The following is an 18,935-nucleotide window of genomic DNA, read 5'->3' on the forward strand; positions in this document are numbered from 1 at the left end:
GAGAGAGAGAGAGAATAAAAAAAAAAAAAAAACTGAACTTTTATTTTCAAACCCTTCTGGTGAGTACTTTTTTTTGCTACCAGTGCAGTACCAGTACAGATTTGCTACCATCTAGTGGTCAACACGTGAACATAGCAAAACAATTTGATCACAATATGGAAATATTGATTCTGATGAATCAATTATGACATTATGTGTTTGCATATTTTATTATAATTTTTTTTGCCTTTTTTATTAGCAGCATTGGTGTTGTTACCTTATTTAACTGTTAAAATAATTTTCTATAATTGAAAGCTGAAATAAAATTAAACATAAATATTAGTGCTGTCAAATCGACTACTCGCGATTTATCGCATCTAAAATAAATGTTTGTAAAAATACACACATATATTATATAATATATATGTATGAACAAACTTTTATGTTAGACGCAATTAATAGTGATTAATTGATTTGACAGCACAAATTAAATGAGATGACTGTAAACTTGTATTGAAGTACTAAAATGTAAATAAATGAAAGCTAAATATAAATATTAACAAAACTAATATGACAAAAATACATTACATTGTTAAAATTTTAACAAAAAATTCAAATGTAAAAAAATACTAAAATGGTACTGCTTATTATCTGTGCTAGTTTCATGTTTTACGGTAAATTATTTAAAATAATTTAACTTCAAATCAATACCTGCAATGTGCTTACATGTCTGTAACATCAAAATGTTTTGTTTTGTGTTATTCACATATGATTTTTTTGTGTGATTAGTTTCAGTGTCCACTGATTAGTATTTTGAAAGTTTTATATACGCTCATTGGCTTTAATATTTTTTTTTAAATATATGAATATAAAAGATTCTTTTGGGAAGATCTTACATAAAAGCAAAAGTTACTTTTGCTACTGAGATTTGTCAAAAGATACATTAATAAATAGAAAAGACATCACAAAGGTTGTTTTCAAGATTTCACATATTTAAAACAAGATGTTTTCAGAAAATACATCTTAAAAATAAATATAGAATAAAAGTATATAAATTATGCAAATGTATATATAAAAGTGTATAATACATAATACATAATACATACAATTTTTATTAAGTGTATAATAAAATTCCAAATATATATATATATAAAAAAAACATATTTTTCAATATTCTTTTTACTTATTCAAAGCCTAAACCCCAGTAAATGTATTCATTAATTTTCTAAAAAGCAATTTGTTACATTTTAGTCACATAAATATGTACCACAAACAACTGTGCAAATGTGAGATTAGTGTGTTAACCAGAAGAGGGCGCTGGTGTATTTATCTATTCCATCACTAGAAGGTTCTATGACGCGTCACGTCGTAATATTTGATCTACATCGGCCTAATGGAGACAGTGAATGTTTAACTCTAATGAAAATAGCCTAAATAAACTTCATGAAAGATATGTATGAATCAAAGCACGTTTCATTTCTCCCGTACAACACACAAAATATAAAAAAGAGCAAACAAAAGATGGCAACACAAACAAAATTAGCTTACAACAGAACGGAAACAAGATAATATGTCTCTCTCTTAGAATTCTAGACAGTTACAAGACTTTCAATTACAAAATGTGCCTAGCATGTGCTGGACACCACGTACCATGGTAATCTCACTAATCTGGTAAACATATGCTAATCTTGTAGAATGATTAGCATATTCAAATGCTAGGTTGTTTGCATGATATTTGAATATGCTAATCATTCAGGTTATTGAATTAATTATTTTAATCATCTTTACTTGAGAATCTCTGAGAAATGACTGAGTTACGGCTGCTGAGATCAGTCTCTCAGTGTTTATGAAGTTTTTATCAGCAGTCTGGAAGGCCTGCGGGAGAAAGCCGCCTTCGGGTTGTGTTGAGCCAGTTTAGACGGCTAGTGGACGGATTCAACATGATGGACTGAGCATGAAGAAATCATCACTGAAATAATGTCTAAACTGTCCTGACTAACATCCACACATGAGCATTAGCGTGGTGCTAGTAAGCGCACACATTGCTACCCACAGAAATGGCCATGAATATGTGAACCTAACATCCTACTCAGAACAGCAGCGCTATAAGATGCCGTCAGCTTGCCACCTCCGAAAGAGTCCTAGCTCTCACGGATATGCTAATGATGGTGTGAAACAAGCAAAACATAAAACCTAGCGAGGCAGCATCAAAACAGGAACCTTATAAGAGAGAACATGAGAGTATGTATTTGTTGTCGATTTGAGTATCATTGTGTTGCACTGTTAGCTTAGCAACGTGCTAACGCAAACTCCATTTATATGATGCTGCCCATGTAGAGGAGTTTGTGTTAGCATGTTGCTAAGCTAACAGTACACCAAAATGATACTCAAATTGACAATAGCAAAATATACCTAAACATAGGCAAATATGTTAAATACTGCCGCAGTACTTTTTGTCATTAGCATGTTGTAAGCTAACAGTTCTCTTTATTCAGAACATTCTCCTTGGTCAACATGTCTATGATGTCTTAAAATGCTTTCTATGTAGACAGTGCACTAGGTTTGAGAGAGAGCTACCGAAAGTTTTGTCCATACTCAATAGCACCACCATCTTGTCATTCAGACCATGTCCACCATCGCACAGAGGACACAGTGTCCCGTCTCCATCTCACACTGAGACACAGAGAGACGGAGAGAGAGAGAGAGGGGAGAAAGTGGACAGATGGTGTGACTCATCAGGGATTCGAGAGAGAGAAGATGGAAGAAACGGCTCGAACTTTCAGGAACGAAAACGTAAAGTGCGAAATCCCTCGATTACTCTTTGAAAGACAGCTCTACTGTCTTTTATGTAAAAGCTGAAGATGTGTGTGTCACCCACACAGAGGTATTTGGATCTGGATCCTTTGTCCATTACACTTTAAAATAATGCTGGGTTGTTTTAACCCAATTTTGGGTCAAATGTGGACAAACCTAGCTATTTGGTTACGTTTATAAATTACATTTTTAACCCAATGTTTGAGTTTGTCCATATTTGACCCAAAATTGGGTTAAAACAACCCAGCATTTTTTTAAAGAGTGTGTGATGATGATCCTAAAAATAGGTGAAAAAATATGATGTTTTGTATGACTTGAAGCTTTCATTTTATTTTATTTTTTTAGGATGAAATATGAGTTGTTTCATGAGACTCAAGCAGATGTTCTTGGAAAAACAGAGACAATGCTTATTTTTCTTCATAAGAAAAGAATTAAAGAAATGAACAGAAACGAAGCGAGAGAAATGACAAGCCATCCGCTACATACATCATAACGCAAAACTACATAGAGGAGTGTTACAGAGTAAAGTCTGGCAGAAGAAAACGTTTATTGAGCATAAGGATATACATTATTCATCCATCCTTCTGTCATCCCATCTCTCTCTCTCAGCCATGTGTCTGTTAAACAAAGCAAGATCACTCCACGAAACTTTAAAAAGACAAAAACTACAACAAAACTACTAATGTACTTTTTTTTCGAGTTTGTTTTCAGTTCATGTAATCCCTGGGAATCAAAGCCATGACCTTGGTGTAGCTTGGAGTCAGTTTTCATTTCCCCCTGGAAGAGCCGACATTAAACCGGATCTCAGCCGCATGTTTCTGAACATCTCAGTTAGGAGACGCTTTCCGTCCTCTGACACTCGCATTTGTCTGCTAACGAAATTGGAAGCGTTCATTTCTTCAAATGAATGGCAAATTGATGTGGCTCGGCGGCGCTCGTCTTTGATATGTCAGCGACGCCTCGAGTTACAGACGATCTAGGGCTTAAAAAAGACTAAATCTATTATAGCTCTCGTCATTGAGAAAAAAAACACTCCAAGACAGCAGGAGAGGCGGCTGCCATGGCAACGTTTCCACAGTGATATGGAAATTCTATGTCCTCAAATATGCATATGCATTTTCCAAGTAAATATTAAGAATCAGGAAGCAATACCTGTCAGAATTCGCTCATTTTACATTTACACAGTGGCTACATGCAAAAAGCAATTAAAAATAATAAAAACACTCACGCTCATAATATATTTACCAATTTCTATAATAATATATGCTCAATAAAGTCCCATTATTACCATTTTGCCTGTTTCCCAGAGTAGTATATTATTATTTTTAAAATATTTTTGTTAAATATTTTCGTTTTTATATGAAAAACTAAAACCTAACATTATACTACAGCATTATATAAAAAATAAAAAAAAACTACAAAAACCAAATAATATACAACAAAAAAGTATTGTATTCTAACTTTATATATAATTGTTTTGAAATAATTGGCTAAACAATGACAATATTCCCAAAAATATTGTATCATTTTTAATAATATTTTCTTAACAACAAAAAAGTATTTTATTCCAACTTTGTATTATTTAAAAAAAAAAAATATATATATATATATATATATATATATATTATATGGAAAAAAAACAATAACATTATACATTGACAATATTCAAATTTGTTGTATTATTTTTTAAATTAATTTTTATATATACAACAAAAAAGAAAGTATTATATCCTAACAATATATTATTTTAATTAATTTTAATGTGAAAAAATACAACAAAAACATTATATTGACATTTTTATATTGTTTGTATACAACTAAGAAAAAAACAAACTTTCAATAGAAACGACACAGGTTACAACTGTAACCTATGTTCCCTGAAAACAGGGATCGAGACACTGCGTCTCCTTAAAGCGTCATTTGACGCAGTGCGAGTTCCCTTTGAAAGGGAACAGCTTTTGTTTATGGACTTTAATGATCAGGTTAAAATGGTTAAGTATCAGCTGATGAATCAAACTGGTAATTAAATGTTCATTTTACATCAATAAATGGTTCTAGACTGAATCTAAATGTTCAACCTGGCAGGGAAACAAACTTTCAGGAGAGAAGAAAAACACGGCGCACACGTTCACAACAGTTTACCTATCCGTACGGTACCCTGAAACCACGACACGCGGAGAGAGACAGGAAGTAGCGTTCTTCGTTTGTGTGGAGCGACTCGCTGCAGACAGAGAAGTGAGAGAACAGGGATACAGGGAACAGCACTATGAGAAGGAGAAGCGAGAGGAAACAAGAGGGCACAGGAGAGAAGCCATCCTGCTCTTTGCATATCAAATGCCTGATCAAAGCCGCTGTTGTTCTGTGGCCTTGAATCCGCTCAAAGGGAACAAGTGTGTGTGTGTGTTACCACAGCACCAGAACAATTACAGGCTCTGCATTCAGCATCTCCTGCTTGATTTCACATCTCTGGTTTCATATAAAGTGAAGCTAAATTCATTAAAATTACTGAAACCCAAATCACGCGTGACAAAGAGTTGAATCAATGTAAGGTCTTTTAAAACTAGGGTAAAAAATTGTGTAATAAATAAACAATAAAATCACAAAAGGATCATAAATAAATTAAATTTGAAAAAAAAAATGGGGATTATAAATAAATGAAAATAAACCATCAAATAATTGAATAAAATCGATATGATTGGTACAATAATGGGTTAAATATCAGGGGTTTAATAAATAGCACAAAAAAGGTTAAAATAAAATAACATTTTTTAAAATATTTAGTGTTATATTAAAATGACAGCATGTTAATTCTAAAATATATATATATATATATATATATTAGGGCTGTCAAATGATTAATCGCATCCAAAATAAAAGTCTGTGTTTACATAATATATGTGGGTGCACTGTGTATAATTATTTTATATATATAAATACACACACGTGTATATTTAAGAAAAAAATATTATTCATATATAAAATATTGATATTTATATATAATATAAATTATATATATATATATATATATATATCTATATACAGTATATACATGAAATTATTTCTTAAATATATACACGCATCGCATGTGTGTGTATTTATATATATATATATATATATATATATATACAGTATATATATATATATATATATATATATATATAATTATACATATATTATGTAAACAACACAGACTTTTATTTTGGATGATATTAATCGCGATTAATCGTTTGACAGCCCTAAAATATTTTTAAAAAAGTGAAATGTATTAAAAAAATAGTAAGTATAATCATATCATATTTTTACTATTTTTTGTCCTTTTTTCTGGAACTATTAAGTTGACTTGTTACATTTTTTTTAAACAGTGTTGATGCCCAAATCTCTGACGTTCAAACTGTTGACCAGAACTCACTGATTCCAGCTTGCCAAACCCCAGCAGTCTTTTGTTTCATAAACAAGTCTCATAATCCACTAAGAGCATTAAAAAAATCAGTCATACACCGAAGACTGAAAACATGAGCGATCCAATCACGTCATCACAGTGAGAAGATCCCACAACTCAGCAGAAACTATTAATGCTGTACATTTTGCCTCCGGGATGTTCGAACACCACAAATGTTCATCCAACCATACGAGAGATCGGTCTCCATGGCAACAGTAATCCCCAATACTGTCTGTAGTCTCAATCCACCAAAGTCTCTTCTGAGGCCAATAACTTTAATAATTTAACCAATATCTCTTTCATAAATGTGTAACAATCTGACTTATGTTTTGAATCAAAGCCTTTACATTTAAAAAAGTGACAGGTGGACAAAGTATAGCCATTACAAAAGCTTGAGTCATGAGGTTATGCACAAATAATTGAATATGGTCTTTTATCGTTTCGATAAATAAATTGTCTATTTCAGGGGTTTTCAAACATGACTCAAAAACATTGTAAGCTGATCATAAATACGTAAAACCCAAGGATCATAAAAAAATAATAAAATCATGGGAAACAAAATAATAACTAAAAGTAAATCACAAAAGGGCCATAAATAAATAATTAATTAAAATCAAGGAAAAAATAAATAAAATGAACAAGTGAATTAAATCACAAAAGGATAATAAATAAATAAATTAACAAATAAATAATTAAATTTAAATTTAAATAAATAACAAAATTAATAAGTATAATAATTAAGTCACAAGAGTCTAACAAGTAATTAAATAAATTCACAAGCAGATCATAAATAAAGAAAAAAGAAAAAGAAAATCAAGGGATTTATAAGTAAATAAAAATAAATAAATCACAAGTTGCTTAAAAACAAATAAATTCATAAGCAGATCATAAATTAATAAATAGATTAAAATAAAATCAATGTAATAAAAAAAAACACAAAAGGCAAATAAATTCACAAGCGGATCAAAAATGATTGAATAACAATAAAATCAAGGTAACCCAAAATAAATAACTAAATTAATAAATATTATTTTATCACAAGAAAATCAATCAATAAATCAAGGGAATCATAAATAATTTGAAAATAAATTTCGAACGAATGGGTCAACACACTTGGGGTTTGTGGCATCTTGTTGTTGTTTTTAATCTCTGAGACGTATTGATCCTCAGATCAGGCCTGTAGTTTGTTTCAAAATCTAGAATAAACAGCAACACTATTATCAGAACTGTCCAAAATTAACCAAAACTTCAAAATCACACAAGTTGCTATTTTCGATATGAAGTTTTCATTACGCAGCAAGAGTGTATGATCGACTGCTGACGTCTTTCTTTATGACTCCTAGATGTCTGGCTGATACACGATGCTTTTCTTTCCACCATCAACAGATACGCACAGTTTAGACACGCACACACACACACGACTCCCGAACATCAGGTGACAGGACAATCACATCAGCTCTGTATGTGACTCGCATCTATTCTCACACGTCAAGCTGGGAAAAGCATCTGTTCGCACAGGGGGTCCAGGACAAAACATACAGAGAGACCCCAGAACAACACAGCTCACAGTCGGACACTTTCTGTTTGACGTCCTCTATGAGAAAAGATACACAAATTGTCGCCTTTGCAGTTTTATTCTCAGTAACACTGCATCCTAACTATTCTGTTTTCTGCTGATCATTCGAGTAGATAAATAATAAAGTCAAATTTTATAAATATTAGAGATGCACGATAAATCGGCCAGCATATCGGTATCGTCCGATATATGTTCATTTTTAATGTTATCGTTATCGGCCTGGTAAGAAAATGTGGCCGATATATTAAAGCCGATAAATAATGTATTATTCCCTTCAGCTGAGACACTTGTTGAGCACTGTTTATGTTTTTGAATTTCTTGAAAAATGATTGAAATCTCTTCAAAAAATGAAAATCTGGTTCGGGACAACATGTGCAACGCAAATCTGTCATATCGGCTGAGAACATCATTATAATCGTGCGCTTGGGACATGGATTTAATTGTGAGACTTTTGTTTTTGTAATCAGGCTTTCAAAATTAGATAAAAATTTCGATTTACGTTTATCGGCCGATATATCGGTTATCGGCTTTCAAATATAAAGAATTATCGGTATCGGCCAAAATTGTCATATCGGTGCATCCCTAATAGATATTTATAATTATTAGTTATAATGATTAACTAAAGTTTAGTTAATCATTATAACTAATAAACTAATTCACTAATTCATTGTAACTAATTACTAAACTAATTCAAACTATAAATCATCGCTATACGCTGTTTTCCGCCAACTGGCAAACTGGGGTGTTGAAATCCTATTGGGTGAACCGGCAGTGGGCGGGATCACACAGACCAAAAACGCACATTTCAGAGTAGAATAACTGGTTGTCGCATAGTTTTTCAGAGAAACAAGCATGTAAACTTAACTTTCTTAAATATCTGCAAACATATTATGGTATTTTTATTCTTCATTACGGTACATAAAATCATAACACCCCTTTGTACACAGTGCACAGCTGTGATCCAACTCATTTTCGCCCACTTTTTCAAAGTTTTGTGCATTTCCAGTGCATATGTTAAATCCAAAAAGATTGACAATCACATAAAGTAATTCCCACGATATTACCATAATCTATCTTGTTTTTCTTCCCTTCTTCCTAAAAGTGTTGTCATACTTGAATTGTGTCGGCTCAGATTCAGGCGGTAATTTTCCCTCGTCTTCCACTCCATTGCTCTCTCTCTCTCTCTCTCTCTCTCTCTCTCTCTCTCTCTCTCTCTCTCTCTCTCTCTCTCTCTCTCTCTCTCTCTCTCTCTCTCTCTCTCTCTCGGCCATTAGAGCGCCGTACATCATCATGATCCACTGCGGCTCGTCGATAAGTGCTGTTTGTTCTGAAAGCGCTGGTTAGACAGGCCGCCGCAGGTTTAATGACCGCCTACAGCTGTCAGAGGCGCTGGCCTTTTAGCCTTATTTTCTCCCGCTCTGTTTCTGGGAAATGTTGGATCAAAGTCCGCGGGAAACAGCCAGCGAGAGTCAGCGTCTATGTGACACTGTCTCGCGGCTAAAAGGTCCATCTCATTATTCACGGAGTCAACTGACAGCGAAATGGAGGCTGTCGGCGGCGTAAATCAGAAAGATCTGTCCAAAACTAAATTGACTGTCTCTGGCAGTTAGCTGGAAACAACAGATGGATGTATGGATAGATAAATCGGAGGAATGGTGAAAAATAAAAGTGTAAACAGAGAGAGATAAATAACTCTTTTCTGAATAAAATACTTTTTATTTCGACAGTGAATCTGATTAACAGGGCAGGAAATGAAAACGCTAATGCTAATGCTAATTTCTGATGCTATCTCATTAATACTAATGACCCTAAGTAACAAACCTCACCACAACACTTTGTTGTGCTATTAACACACCCAGATGGCATTCGACTAACATTAAACGTTTAAATGTTGTTGAAATAATGTCAGATTATGAAAAAACATGATTTCACCAAATAGTTGAAGTGGTGTTGTTGTTAACTCACTACGGATTCAAGATAGAAATATTAAAAAACTTGTAAGTCAAATGAACATTATTTGTAGCTACTACAACCTCAAATTGAACGGTTATCCAACACTGACACCTACGTTGATTCAACAGTATCTCAACGTTAAAATGCCAGCTGGGCATTTACACAAATTTATAATGGTTGTTTGAGTAACAAATTTTATCTAAAAATCCTAAAAAAAAAAAAAAGTGCACTTAATTGTATTGAAAGTGCACAAAAATCTTAAAAGTACATTTTTATAACGACTTCCAGATAAAATTAGGGTCACTTAAGTGTACTTAAAGAGTACACTTTCATTACTTAATTCACCCAAAAAATTATTATTTTTATAATTATTAATAAATTATTAATAAAAAATATATTTTTATATAAGTTATATAAAAAAATCCTGACTCTTCCTAGCTTTATTATGGAAGTGAGTAGTACTTGAGATTTTGAAGCCCCAAAATGTGCATCCATCCGGCTCTAAGGAGTTAATAAAGGCCTTCTAAAGTAAAGCATTTTTGTAAGAAAAATATCTATATTTATAACTATTTATAACTATATATTTAGAAACTATAATCACTGGCTTCCGGTAACAGCCGTACGTGAGTCTAGTTCCAGAAGAGTGACCTCTGACCTGACGCAAAGTTACTCAACATAACAGCTAATACAAGTTAGCAAAACAAACAGACAACAAAAAAATTATTACTGTGCAAAAAAAATAAAAACCTGTATGTGCTACGTGTAAACCTGACGCTATGCCGCTAACACATAGCAAACATTTAGCATACCTTTACCCACGAGTGTAAAGCTGCTAATCGCAAACACAAGCATCCAGCATGTGATTATGAAATTACAAATAAAGATGTAGGCCAATTTAAGTCCTACTTAAGTATGTCAAAAAGCACTCTAAAGTTCATCTGATTTCATTTAATGGGTGTCTGAAAAAAATGTTACAATCAGTTCAGACTTAAATATATACTTTTAAAGTATATTATTTCTGTAATAAGTAGTACACAGGAAATCATTATTAGCAAATTATCTCTCAAAATGTTGTGCTTTAAACAACAATATGGGGTGGGGTGGTTTCTTTATGCCTTTGGTCAATTAGCAACCACTAGCAACTGCAAAGCAATGTCCTAAAAACATTTAGCACAACTTAGCAATAGCATAATGTTCTGGTGGACACTCTTGACACACTACTATTGATTTTTTATGGGCTAGTGTCGCTCACATTTTCTGTGGAAATCAGAACATGCATGCTAACTGTTGGCAACAACAACTCAGATGATCCTAGCATCCTCAACGTTACTACATATAAATTAGCAAACAAACAAGTTAGCAAACCGGCAAAAACAAAAATTACTGTACAAAAAAAGTAAACCTGTGCTACGTGTAAACCAGACGCTACGTGCTGCTGCACACACATAGCAAAGCTTTCCCCATAGGCGGTAAGCTGCTAATCGCAAACACAGGCATCTAGCACCACGACTCAAGCTAGCGGCTAATTATAGCATCTCTTTCATTAACAGGCCTGTGTAGAACTACTCACGGTGTCATTCCAGGATAACAGGACCTTAAGACAAGAATCCCAGTCACCTTTAAATTCCACAGTCGGGAACTAATTAGGAATATTCCAGAAATGCAGAACGGAGAGTCTTTTCAAAGTGTTGAATTTAGACTTTATGGAGATGTTTAATTATGCAAGTCAAAGACATTATGATTCATATACACTTTTAAAAATGGTTTTATTCATTACCCAAATTACTATTTTTTATTGTAAATTACTAAAAAACACTTCTTTCTTTCCAACAGAAATCCTTCTAATATGCAGATTTGCTTATTTTGCTTTATATTTTTGTGGAAACCGTGATACATTTCTTTCCAGGATTCTTTGACTAATTGAAACATTCTTTTCTGGGTTGGCTTTCTTTTACTGGTTGTCAGCAGCAACATTATGACTTCCCATCCATCTAAACACATAATCAAAGCATATCGTTGTCCATCCTCATCCCTCATCCATCACTAAACGCCCTCAGCACAACGCCAAACAGGATGTTCCCGGAGGACCCGGACACTTTTAAATGCCTTTAGGCAATTGAAGATTAATCATGGTAATAAATCAACATCTGAATGTAACTCGCAGAATCAACAATGATATATTTTGGCCTTCGCAGTCCTCAATCAAATTTCCTTGCCAACAACAAACTCACCCAGAACCAATCAAACCCCAATTGAATTTCATTTCCATTTGAGGTTGAATCTTCCTTTCTGATGGGTCATGCCATCCGACCTCAAGAGGATCTGAAAGTGCAATGATCAGACACTCTTTTAGCTTTTGTTCGCTTAATGTTTACAAAACCACAATGAGTGTTTGATGCAGATAATAAAGGCAGAGATCATGTTTCCAAGCACTTAAGAGCGATCCCAGCGGAAAAACATCTTCCTGTTCTGGATATTTACCAAACTGGAGTCTGAAACCGGCTGAATGCACTCGTGGGAATAATACACTGATTCCTGAACCATTTCTTCATGCTTGATTTTAGAGGCAAAATTGTCCTTTTGGGGTATTGCATTGATATAAACGCGTCTCTGGTGGATCATGCATGAGCACCTGGTCAGCTAAGAGTCAAGAGTGTCTAAAGCTTCCTTTAATATGATTCAAGCCTGGATTATACATTTAGAGAAGGGCTACGGATCTGTGAAGATTTAACTGGCTGAGCCATATCACTTTACAGGACTCATGAATTAATGAAAACAGAAAAGTAATACTACTGTATGGGAAACATATACCGATATAAATAATAAATAATACATATAATTGAAATTAATATTTAAAGAGTCTATTATGCTATTTTCAAGGCTCCTAATTTTGTTTTGGAGGTATCCTACAACAGGTTTACATGCATTCATGTTCAAAAACACTAATTTTGATGGCACAGTCTGTTGTGATTGGTCTACTCTGCTCTGATTGGTCAGACAGCCCAGTCTGTTGTGATTGGTCTACTCTGCTCTGATTGGTCAGACAGCCCAGTCTGTTGTGATTGGTCTACTCTGCTCTGACTGGTCAGACGACCCAGTCTGTTGTGATTGGTCTACTCTGCTCTGATTGGTCAGATGACCCAGTCTGTTGTGATTGGTCTACTCTGCTCTGATTGGTCAGACGACCCAGTCTGTTGTGATTGGTCTACTCTGCTCTGATTGGTCAGATGGTCCAGTCTGTTGTGATTGGTCTACTCTGCTCTGATTGGTCAGATGACCCAGTCTGTTGTGATTGATCTACTCTGCTCTGATTGGTCAGATGACCCAGTCTGTTGTGATTGGTCTACTCTGCTCTGATTGGTCAGACGGCCCAGTCTGTTATGATTGGTCTACTCTGCTCTGATTGGTCAGACAGCCCAGTCTGTTGTGATTGGTCTACTCTGCTCTGATTGGTCAGACAGCCCAGTCTGTTGTGATTGGTCTACTCTGCTCTGATTGGTCAGACGACCCAGTCTGTTGTGATTGGTCTACTCTGCTCTGATTGGTCAGACGACCCAGTCTGTTGTGATTGGTCTACTCTGCTCTGATTGGTCAGACGACCCAGTCTGTTGTGATTGGTCTTCTCTGCTCTGATTGGTCAGACGACCCAGTCTGTTGTGATTGGTCTACTCTGCTCTGATTGGTCAGACGACCCAGTCTGTTGTGATTGGTCTACTCTGCTCTGACTGGTCAGACGACCCAGTCTGTTGTGATTGGTCTACTCTGCTTTGATTGGTCAGATGACCCAGTCTGTTGTGATTGGTCTACTCTGCTCTGATTGGTCAGATGGTCCAGTCTGTTGTGATTGGTCTACTCTGCTCTGATTGGTCAGACTGCCCAGTCTGTTATGATTGGTCTACTCTGCTCTGATTGGTCAGACAGCCCAGTCTGTTGTGATTGGTCTACTCTGCTCTGATTGGTCAGACGACCCATTCTGTTGTGATTGGTCTACTCTGCTCTGACTGGTCAGACGACCCAGTCTGTTGTTGTGATTGGTCTACTCTGCTCTGATTGGTCAGATGACCCAGTCTGTTGTGATTGATCTACTCTGCTCTGATTGGTCAGACAGCCCAGTCTGTTGTGATTGGTCTACTCTGCTCTGATTGGTCAGATGGCCCAGTCTGTTGTGATTGGTCTACTCTGCTCTGATTGGTCAGACGGCCCAGTCTGTTATGATTGGTCTACTCTGCTGTGATTGGTCAGACGACCCAGTCTGTTGTTGTGATTGGTCTACTCTGCTCTGATTGGTCAGACGACCCAGTCTGTTGTTGTGATTGGTCTACTCTCCTCTGATTGGTCAGATGACCCAGTCTGTTGTGATTGGTCTACTCTGCTCTGATTGGTCAGATGGCCAAGTCTGTTGTTATTGGTCTACTCTGCTCTGATTGGTCAGATGACCCAGTCTGTTGTGATTGGTCTACTCTGCTCTGATTGGTCAGATGGCCAAGTCTGTTGTGATTGGTCTGCTCTGATTGGTCAGATGACCCAGTCTGTTGTGATTGGTCTACTTGATCTGAATATTATTTAATTAACTCATGTTTGTGTGAAAGAGGTGTACATTTGGCAACAATTATAAATAAAAACAGAATGGGACATAATTTACTTACAATTAAATGTTTATCAAAATAATACAATTTTCTTTTGACCAAACTGTTCTGCTTTAAACACTTAACACAAGTTTGTTTTCCTTCAGATTTGACAGTGAAGTTGTATCTGAATAAATCTGAATAAAGTGGTTTGATCACTCCACCTCTGCATTCCAGAGGGAACGATAACACTGAAAAGAATACACAAGACAAAATATTATCAAGCTTAAGGATAAACAAACAGAACCGCCTCCACACACTAAAGAGGACAGAATATATCAGCAGCACTGCAGTATTCAACAACTCTCTCATTTACATAATAACACCAAAGCCACTGGGAAAACTGGACCGGACGAGTTTTTAATTGTCTGTTTGTAATGAACAGGCCTGCCAATGCTAATAACGCTGGCTAAGAGCAAAATAACTCAAGAGAAGGGCAACTCCAGAATCTCCAAATGGCACCAATTACAGAAGCACCAATTATAGGCTACTTATTGGTCAAATAAGTCCAATAGCACCCTTTAATTACCATAATAATAATTAAGTACTGACAGTATAATTTCCTCTCTGACAGAATAAACACTTCGCTATACTGTATTTTGGAAGGAAAAACACACCGTTTATGTGTGTGTATCTTTAAATGCAAATGAGCTGTTTCCCCCTCCCAGTTTCCAGAAGAGGGCGGAGCCTTTAGAGCTCAATAACAATGTTACAGTTAGCTTCAAATTTGCTATGCTAAACTAAAATTGTTTTTTATAGTGTAGCTACCGTTATTGGAGAATATTCGTTTTAAATGTCTGATTATCACAAAAAGGTATTATCAACATAATTTATAAAGCTAAATGTTAGCTTTTCTTCAAGTTTCTTATCTTTATTTGTTTTTTTACAATAAGAAACACAACAACGTTACTGTTAGCGAAGAAACTCCACCATGAAAGACTAGCATTTTTTATGTCTACCATTATAAACAAGAAGCTATTTTTACTGTACATTAGATATTTTGAAAATACGACTTCTGTGGTTTAAGTTTCCTCTATAACATCAGAAAGCTTTTCTAGCTCAAAGCGTTTTATCTTCAAGCTTGCTAACGCTAACGCTAACGCTAACTCTAAACATTGCTGCTGTGCGATTTTATGATTTATCTGATGATGGAAAAAGCAATACTCTTATCCTCCTGATGACAGTTTTTCATTACATTATTGATATGCGACAACAGAAGATCAATTCAAGCCTTTAAATACAAGCCGAGCTGTTTCTCCGATTTTTAGGATTTTTAAATTACTTGTCCGTCTATACTTCACTCGGCAAAGCGTGGCACTTCGGTTCCCAGGAGAGAGTTTAGTGAGAACAGGATTCCCGTCGCTCACTGTGATGTTCTTGCGAGCTATTTTAAGATGCTGAGAACTCTGGGATCACACATAAACACATGCCATTATAGGTGTGTATCAGTTACACACACACTGTCAAATCCTGAGGTGACAGATCTACAGAACATTACATGCTTAATCAATCGTATCGACCCATCGGGTCTCTCCCAGGAAAGCGCACACAGGGGAAAGGTGGCATTAGGTGTTGACTTACAACCAAAGCTTTAATAATGTCGACGACATTGAAATATGAACCGAACGGATGTACTGCAATCCTGATGCTAATTTCAGCTCTGGAGATCCAGATTTCTTTCATGGGCAACATACCGACATCTGGGGTTTTCTTTTGGATCTCTAGATAATATCAGTGCTCACACTGAAGATTAGAAACGGTTCAAAGAACAAAAACAAATACATTTTGGGCAGAGCATCATATAAAAGTAAAAAAATAAATAAAATAAATACAAATATTCCAAAAAAGGTTATGTTTAAACGCTGGTAACTGGTTAATGATTATCTTATTTATGGAATTTTGTCAAATTATATGTGTTCAAAATTTGTTACAAATTTTAAGTACGTCACGAAGAACCGCTGACATCCAATAGGAAATTTCAACTGCAGTAGCCACCGTTCAACCTGAAGAGGGCAGCACTAAGACGTTTTTACAACATATATTATAAAAATAAAACACTTTATACACAAACGTCAAAAAAGTTACTCGAATCAATGACTGGTATTAATAAAGATCCATTCTTACAGATCATTAACTAAAAAAAGTTGGTTTAAGGTTTAGTTACTCTTTAAAAATAGTTTCCGGACAGAAAACCATTTGTTCGAATCAAAGTACAATTATTATGAACCATTTCTCAATGGATATCGATTTATTGAGCATCCCATTTTTTTAATGAACATAATTTCTTTATGTCTAAATTGATTCATCTCTCATACACCATGAAATAGCGGTAAAAAGATTTAATTTGCAGTAAGTCTACAGGAAATATAGTATAAAGCAAAATTTGTTGTTAATTGCAAGCTCCACCCACAATAAAAATCACAATAAAGGCCCGTACACACCCGGACGAATATCAGCGCGCGTTATTCGTTAGCGTTTTTCAACGCGTTTTTTGTGTTCACACCCAAGCGATTTTCGCTGACGATGAGCCGAGTGAACATGCAAATTCATTCCCTGACATTAGATGGCGCCAATTTGCTCTGCAATAGCACTCCATATCAGTTTTCTTTTATCAAGGTGTTTGTAGTCGCTGTCGCGTTTGTCATATAGTTCTTTATGTTCTAGCGCCAACGAAAACAGCAGGTCTACATTCATCTTGCCTCGCATCTTCCTCGTCTTATTTCTTCCTGGCCGTGTAGACGGCGGCGCTACTTGACGTATATCTTTTTCGCCGTTGCATATGTGTGCTCGGCAAGACCGTTTTGTGTTTGAGCGCCCCCAAGTTGTGTTTTACTATAACTTTAGAAGCTTCAAACACGTGAGCAAAAGCGTCAATCTCATTGGTCGGATAGTTTTTGACGCGGCGCGTCAAACTAAAAAAAAAAAACGAACCCGAGGCGTTTTTTTTTTTAAAATGACGCTTTTACGCGTCAGTGTGCACACTCACATTGGCGCCCTTTTTTTTGTCACGAGGCATTAAACGTCGGCGAATAAATCGCACAAAATTCGTCCCAGTCTGAACAGGCCTTAACACTTTATTTTAACAGTCTCATTGTTACACGTAACATGTCGTTACTAGTAATACCTATACATTATGTATAATTACATGTAATTAACCCTAAACCAAACCCAAGTCCTAACCCTAACCCTAAGTACATGTAGCTAATTATTATTACTCAGTACTTAAATGTAAAATTACACTGTAATATTGACACCTTAACATAAAGTGTAACCAAAATCACGTTGGTCCTGATTCCAACTCCACATATTAATTATACCAAGAAAACACACCACATAACATTGGCTATTTAAGGAACGGCATATTTAACAGAAATACTGTATGTAGAGTTATTAGTTAGTTAAGTATTCATGCTTGCAAGTTTAGTCCAGTGAAATTGTACTAAGTTAAGTTATTTGAGTTGGCTAAACTTAACATTTTAAGGCAGTATGAACACTTATTTTACAAGTTGAAACAACATTTTCTCATTTACAGGGTTTTAACTTGTAATTATGAGATTGGATTGGAAGTCAGATGCTAGTAATTAAGTTAATTCCAATATGACGTGAACGCACCATTATGATTAGCTGTGTCACTTTACAGCATTTTTGCTTTCAGCGAGGACAGAAAAATGCCTAGTCACTGGAAACGTGTTGCTTGAGTGTGTTTAACTGAAGGTGTAAGATTATCTCCTCAAATAGAGGCATGTTAACATGTGGAATAAAATCTAAACCAGACGGGTGTGAAACACACTGGTTGTTTCGTTCAAAGCAACAGGCGATGCGTCATCTGTCTTTTCCCAGTCCTGTAGGCCTGTTCCCATCTGCCTCTGGGAGAACAGAGGGTGTGAATGTGTTTCGAGGGTCGACAGCAGGACATACAGAGCTCCGTCTGTCTGCGTTCATCGAACAGAATGACCCCAACAGGCCCAGAACAGCTGACAGGAAGACCGGAGAAATGACACTGACTCCATTTTCATTTGTCACTCACTCGCTCTCGATCTAATTTCTGCCTCTCTCTTCACATGTTGCTTCAGTTACGCCCCCGTTCGCTTGCTCGTTCAGATTCAAAGCTCATTTCTAACTTGTGCTTAGCTGTTATGCAAGCCCACAATTCAGTTTGGTGTTGTTTATTGGGCAGAAACTATTTAAAAGAGTCCTTATAAATGGCATAATGTCCATAACTACAGTACTACTCCACGTTAACAATATTTGAAAGAATGAAAACAAATGCTGATAAAATGAACACATTAAATGAACTACAAGTTGCTTTGGATAAAAGTATGTCAAATAAATCATTTTTTTCTGTCAAAAAATTAATTTTCTATCAAATTCGCTTTATAATGGAGGTCTATGGTCACCACCTCAAAGAGCATGCACAGAGAAGTCCAAATTAAACATGATTTGATGACTCGTAAATGTAAGTACACATTGATGGCCTAAGACATGAAACGAACGGTTTGTGTGAGAAAACGAACAGTATTTATATCGTTTTTACCTCTTGTAAAGCGTT

At 35.4% G+C, this 18,935-nt stretch overlaps 1 protein-coding gene across 1 annotated transcript in view; it reads right to left on the bottom strand.

Annotated features, from left to right (window-relative positions):
- The window catches only part of tspan7 (tetraspanin 7), a 32,102-nt gene that overhangs the window by 9,567 nt on the left and 3,600 nt on the right, over positions 1-18,935 (bottom strand). The gene's annotated exons all lie outside the window — the stretch shown is intronic.

This window comes from Pimephales promelas, chromosome 2, assembly GCF_988280905.1.
Source record: "Pimephales promelas chromosome 2, fPimPro1.hap1.1, whole genome shotgun sequence".
NCBI lineage: Eukaryota > Metazoa > Chordata > Actinopteri > Cypriniformes > Leuciscidae > Pimephales > Pimephales promelas.